This window comes from Durio zibethinus, chromosome 11 (assembly GCF_047325235.1).
Source record: "Durio zibethinus cultivar Kanyao isolate XHJ-2024 chromosome 11, ASM4732523v1, whole genome shotgun sequence".
Classification (NCBI taxonomy): domain Eukaryota; kingdom Viridiplantae; phylum Streptophyta; class Magnoliopsida; order Malvales; family Malvaceae; genus Durio; species Durio zibethinus.
Genome location: NC_143172.1, coordinates 10,808,008 through 10,814,022, shown reverse-complemented (window position 1 = coordinate 10,814,022; position 6,015 = coordinate 10,808,008). Strand labels below are relative to the sequence as shown.

The following is a 6,015-nucleotide window of genomic DNA, read 5'->3' as shown; positions in this document are numbered from 1 at the left end:
CATAGTGGCCTTTGATGAAATGTTGGTAGTAGTTGACCAGCCTAAGGAATGACCTTAGCTTAGTTACCTTGGCTGGTGGTTCCCAATCTAGAATGTAATGCACCTTGCCTATATCTATGTATATCTTGCCAGCTCTCACTATGTGGCCGGGAAATGGTAACTCTCACTGGGTAAATCAGCACTTCTCCTTCTTGACATATAGTTTATGCACCCATAATACCTCAAACACTTGTCTTAAGTGGTCTACATGCTCTCTTAATGTCTGGCTATAGATCATAATATCATTAAGATAAACCATAACAAAATAATCAAGAAACGATTAAAGCATTATTGATAAGTGTGCAAAATGTTGTCGGGGTAATTGTGAGTATGAATGGCATAACTAAGAACTCATAAGAGCCATAGTGGGTGACATACACTATCGTGGGCTCATCTCCCTCCGTAATCCTAACCTGGTAATAACCTGACCTCAAATCTAACTTGGTGAACCACCTTATGCGTCCAAGTTGGTTGAATAAGTCTGTAATGAGTGGGATAGGATACTTGTTCTTTATGGTCAGCTTGTTCAAAGCCCAATAGTCAACACACAGTCGTAAGGACCCATTATGCTTGTATTGGAACAAAACCAGGGCACCATATAATGCCCTAGATGGCCTGATGTAGCTAGCATTAATCAACTCCCTGAGCTGCTTTCTTAGCTCTTCTAACTCTAGTGGGGACACTCAATAAGGGGCCTTGGCTAGTGGCTTAGCCTCAGGCACTAGCTCGATTTTATGGTCCACCTTTATTTTTGGTGGCAGCTTGCTAGGCAGTTTTATAATCACATCGCTAAAGGTCTCAAGCACCTCTAGCACCTTTAAAGGGGTATCGATCTCCCTCTCCCTCAGCTCATCATACTTCAGGGCAGCCAAAAGGTGCCTTCGTCTCCACTCACTACCTTGGTGAATTGAGCGACCGACATCACCTTAGACCTAATACTAGACCTATACCTCAATGGTACAAGGCATCTGCACCACGCATCTAGAAGGCATATATAGTTTGCAAAAGGCACAAGGATGACATTAATCTAAACAAGAAAATCTAACCCAATCACAAACTCATAGTCATCTAAGGGTATTACCTCAATGGTTTCTTTGCCCTTCCAAGCTTTAAGCTGTATCTCCACTCCTTTCACTACTCCAATGGCTGGAACTTCCTTAGAGTTCACCATCTTGATGGTACCAGTCCTTTTATGCACTTTTAGGTCAAGTTTCTAGTCTCTATCATCAGAAATAAACAAATATGATGCACTTATGTCCACCAATGCGCTCACTTTCTTACCTGCAACCAATATATCTGCATACATCAACCATTTTGGCTTATGGCTTCCCTTACCTTAAACAACATTGAGCACTATCAACCCGTGCTTTACTGTCATATCTTCTGGGTCCTCATCTGACTCCTTGTCTATGGCAACAACCTTGCCTCTCTTTAGGCAGTTTTGAGCTAAATGTGCTTCTCTACACAAGTAGCATGAGATAGATTCCCAATCTCCCTTTACCTTCCACTTTCCTACTAGTGGCTTACCTTAAACGCCTTTATTCGAATGGTTTTTGTCTCCCTTTTTAGACTATTAGTCATGGTCTTTTCCCCTAGAATGTCATTCTTGGTCCCTTTTGTGCCAGCCCTTCCCCTTGGGCTTGGTAGACTCTTTCTTGTTTTCTGACTTGAACTCCACTAAAGACTCAGCAGTGGTCATGGCCTTGGCCAACTCACGAACTCCCTTTCTTTGTAGGTCGCATTTCACCCATGGCTTGAGCCCATCCATGAAGGTAAATAGACCCTCGATCTCGCTTAGATTTGAAATCTAAAGCATCAATTCAAAGAATTTTTGGATATACTCCTTTATGTCCCTCTATTGAGTAAGTTGACGTAACTTTGCTCGTGCCTTATCATTGGCATACTTTAGGTAAAACTGCTCTCTGAACTCTTTTTGAAACTCCTCTTAGGTTCTAATCAAGGCACCTCTATGCTTGACATCATCATACTTGTGCTTCCACCATAATAAGGGAATATCATTTAGATACATTAAAGCAGTGCTTACCTTAGTAGCATCATCCTACTTAGTAGCATCATCCTACATGCCCGTGGCTTAGAAGTACTGCTTCATCCCCCATAGATAATTGTTTAATTACTTGGTTGACCTAGTCCCCTTGAACTCCTTGGGCTTAGGAATCTCCACAAAGGTCTTAGACACTCCAACTATCATGCCATTCCTAATGGTTATCTTGCAACCAGCAAGCACTTTATTAAGCTCCTCTATCTCCTTATATATGGTATCCATCTGGTCCTTTAAAGCTTCATTTTGCTGGGTGATCATGTTAATGCCCTCATTCAGAGCATCTTGTAACTCACCTTTGAGCTCTTCCTCTATGAAGTCTAATGCCTCAAAGTAAGCATCCACCTCGTCAAGCTTCTCCTTCACATCGCCTATGTCACATCCACCTTGGATAGCCTCCCATCTACAGTAGACCAGATATCCCTTAAACTAGCTTTTTTCCTCTTTCCATGGCCTTACTCTTGAGCCTCTGGTTGTTGGCTAGCAACATCACTCTAGGATGCCATTTCTACAAATGCCTTGAGTGTGATCTGAACACCATCGAATAAAACTTGCACCAAACCTACTCTGATACCAATTATCATGGACTTCAACCTCTGACTCAGAATTCAAGTAGCCTTAGACCAAGAATGTGTTTCTTAGGTCTAAGTCAACCTCTGAACCAAACGTGCGTGCAAACAAACAACTGAAAAGGCAGAATATGCAAATTAGAGAGAACATATAGAATACTAGAATATGCTATATATTACTGAGGATAAAATGTCTTTAATGATGTACAATTAAGGGTGAGGTGACCTTTTATTTATAGTTGAGGCCCCCAGCTCTACTTATGGCTATCTCTTAAAATTAATGGGTTTATATGATTCTTAAAAATAAAGGATTACACATTATTACATAGATTATATAAGGCTTATCCTGATTCTTAGGGTTAACCAAATCTTTTTACTGAATGCTGTCGATCTTGGATGTCTTTAGAAGATTTTGGATCAGCCTAGCTCCCCTGGGTCCACCAAGGTGTGGTGCAGGCATATTGTAGGCCTGGTTCTAGCTGTATGGGCAAGCCTACATGCTGTGCAGGTGGTTTGAGCTCTCCTCCCAAGCTTATTATGCCAAATCTTTATAACTATCCCTAGTACTCAAGCCTTGGCTGCAGGTGCTGGAGCTTTGGCTGCAGGTGCTGGAGCCTCATCTTCTAGTGCACTCACTTAGGGCCCAAACTCTTTTAGACCCAAGTCTCAATGGGAAGCTTAGAACAAGCTAAATTTTGCAAAGGCCTTAGTCAACCTAGGAAGTGTCTAGGGACCATGGATTGGTCTAAAAGGCCTATAAAGGCCACACACTTAGATTAATAAAGGCCATATGTGCTAAAGAGGCTCAAGTATAACTAAGGGCCCTCCCCCTCATTTGTAAGCAATAAGAGAAAAGTAAGAGGAGCCAAGTCATAGACTTAGCCATATTTAGAGACTTAAGGATAGACAGAGGAGTCATTGTAAAGTTATTGAGCAATTGTATGTAGCATCAAGTAAATAGAAATACAATTGCTTTAACTTTCATTCCTAACTTTCTCCTAAGCTCTTAGGGAGCCAATGGAATGCACAGCATAAGTGTTCAGCACATAGTAAAAAAAAAGGCTAACTTAGACACATGGATGATAGTTTTCAACCTAAGGCCGTATAGATGGTAGGCTTTAGCCCTCGACCTTTGACACATGCAACCGTTGCTGCCCAAGACCCCAAAAACAAGTCCTTGAATCAAGTAACATCCCTTTGGGGTGGTGATAGTAGAGTTTGCATGTACAGTCCTGGCCAGACCAAGTGTTGGTGGTGTCATGCTATTATTGCTTGTTGGATGGCAGGGGCAGTCTCGTGCCTTTACTTGTGTTTTTCACATGCAAAGTGGTTATGGTTAGGCCTTGTACATCATTTCCTCTATTCACTCATCAAGTAATCGATTAGGTGGGTCGTGGATAGGTGTACATAAATGCTGCCACTTGTACGCAATAGGCATATGAACGATGCTATGGTTGTGTGTGGTGGTAGGCTCCATGCTCAATGCATTGAACTGTCAACCTATCATTGTCTTCAATCTTTCCCTCATGTGGTCATTATATCATATGGGTGCAATCAGGATCCTATGCTGCATACCTAAATCAATAGAAATAAGATGTCTTGCTATCCTTCATCCAGCTAATGTCCTTAAAAGCTATGGGTTAGACCTCAATCATGCCCTATGTCCCAAGTGTGCAACCTAAACCCCCATGGCCACATTGGTACAATAATGCTCGATCGTGTTTTCAAACCTGGAATGTTTTGTGGGTATGGGCTATCAGCCCTTATTTGTCTGATGTTATGCATTTTATATGCTTGACACTCATGATGCTTGTGCTCTGTGTTCGCTTTCTTAATCGTTCAGTTGGTGTATTGAGGCCCTTATAGTGCCAACACCCTGAAGGAATGGTACTTGGTTGATCTTACAAGTAGTCATATGCTTGTCTCAAAGATTAAGCCATGCATGTCTAAGTATGAACTAATTCAAATGGTGAAACTATGAATGTCTCACTAAATTCGTTAAAGTTTGTTTAATGGTATCTATTACTTAGATAACCATAGTAATTCTAAAGCTAATACATGCAACAAACCTCGACTGCTGCTAGGGATGCATTTATTATATAAAAAGTCGATGTACGCTTTGCCCATTGCTCTGATGATTCATGATAACTCGACAAATCACACGACCTTTGTACGAGTGACGGATCATTCAAATTTTTGCCCTATCAACTTTCAAAGGTAGGATAGTGGCCTACTATGGTGGTGATGGGTGATGAAAAACTAGGGTTCAACTCCAAAGTGGGAACTTGAAAAATGGCTACCACATTCAAGGAAGGCAATAGGTGTACAAATTATCCAATCTTGACAAGAGAAGGTAGTGACAATAAATAGCAATATTGGGTTCTATCATTCTAGTAATTAGAATGAGTACAATCTAAATCCCTTAACAAGCATCCATTGGAGGGCAAGTCTAGTGCCAGTAGTCATGGTAATTCTAGCTCCAACAGAGTACATTTAAGTTGGTGTAATTAAAAAGCTCAAAGTTGGAACTAGGGTTAGGTCATTTGATCCAACTCACAGTGAGCACTGATCTACTTATCCCTACTGTCGATAATGTACTTCTAACCTTAACTGGTTGGATCATTCCTCCAGCACTGTTACGTTGAAGAAATTAGAGTGCCTAAAATAGTCCTACACTTATATACATTAGCATAGGATAACATCATAGGATTTTAGTCCTATTGTGTTGGTCTTTAGGATCAAAGTAATGATTAATAGGGATAGTTTGGAGCATTTGTATTTCATAGTCAAATGTGAAATTCTTGGATTTATGAAAGATGAACAACTACAATAGCATTTACCAAGGATGTTTTCATTAATCAAGAATGAAAGTTGGGGACTCGATGACGATCAGATATCATCCTAGTCTTAACCATAAATGATGTCGACCAAAGATCGATGAATGTTAATTTTAGGGCTTTACCAGCACCTTATGAGAAATCAAAGTCTTTGGATTCCAATGGAGTATGGTCGCAAGGTTGAAGCTTTAAGGAATTGATGGAAGGGCACCACTAAGAGTGGATCTTGCTACTTAATTTGACTCAAAACAAAGAAACTTACCAGGTCTAGACATAGGAAACATTGATAGATTGAGAGCTCTTTCTTGATTAAATGAGTGGTGGTGCATGGCTGTTCTTAGTTGGTGGAGCAATTTGTCTAGTTAATTCCATTAACGAATGAGACCTTAACCTACTAACTAGCTATGTGGAGTTGATCCTTCATGGCTAGGTTTTTAGAGAGACCATGGCCACTTGACTAAGAAAGTTTGAGGCAATAACAGGTCTGTGATGCCCTTAGATATTTTGGGTT

At 40.7% G+C, this 6,015-nt stretch overlaps 1 pseudogene; it reads left to right on the top strand.

The window, feature by feature from the left end:
• The first annotated feature begins 4,558 nt into the window (after positions 1 to 4,558).
• On the top strand, positions 4,559 to 5,665 carry LOC149516064 (18S ribosomal RNA; annotated as a pseudogene).
• Positions 5,666 to 6,015: the final 350 nt, after the last annotated feature.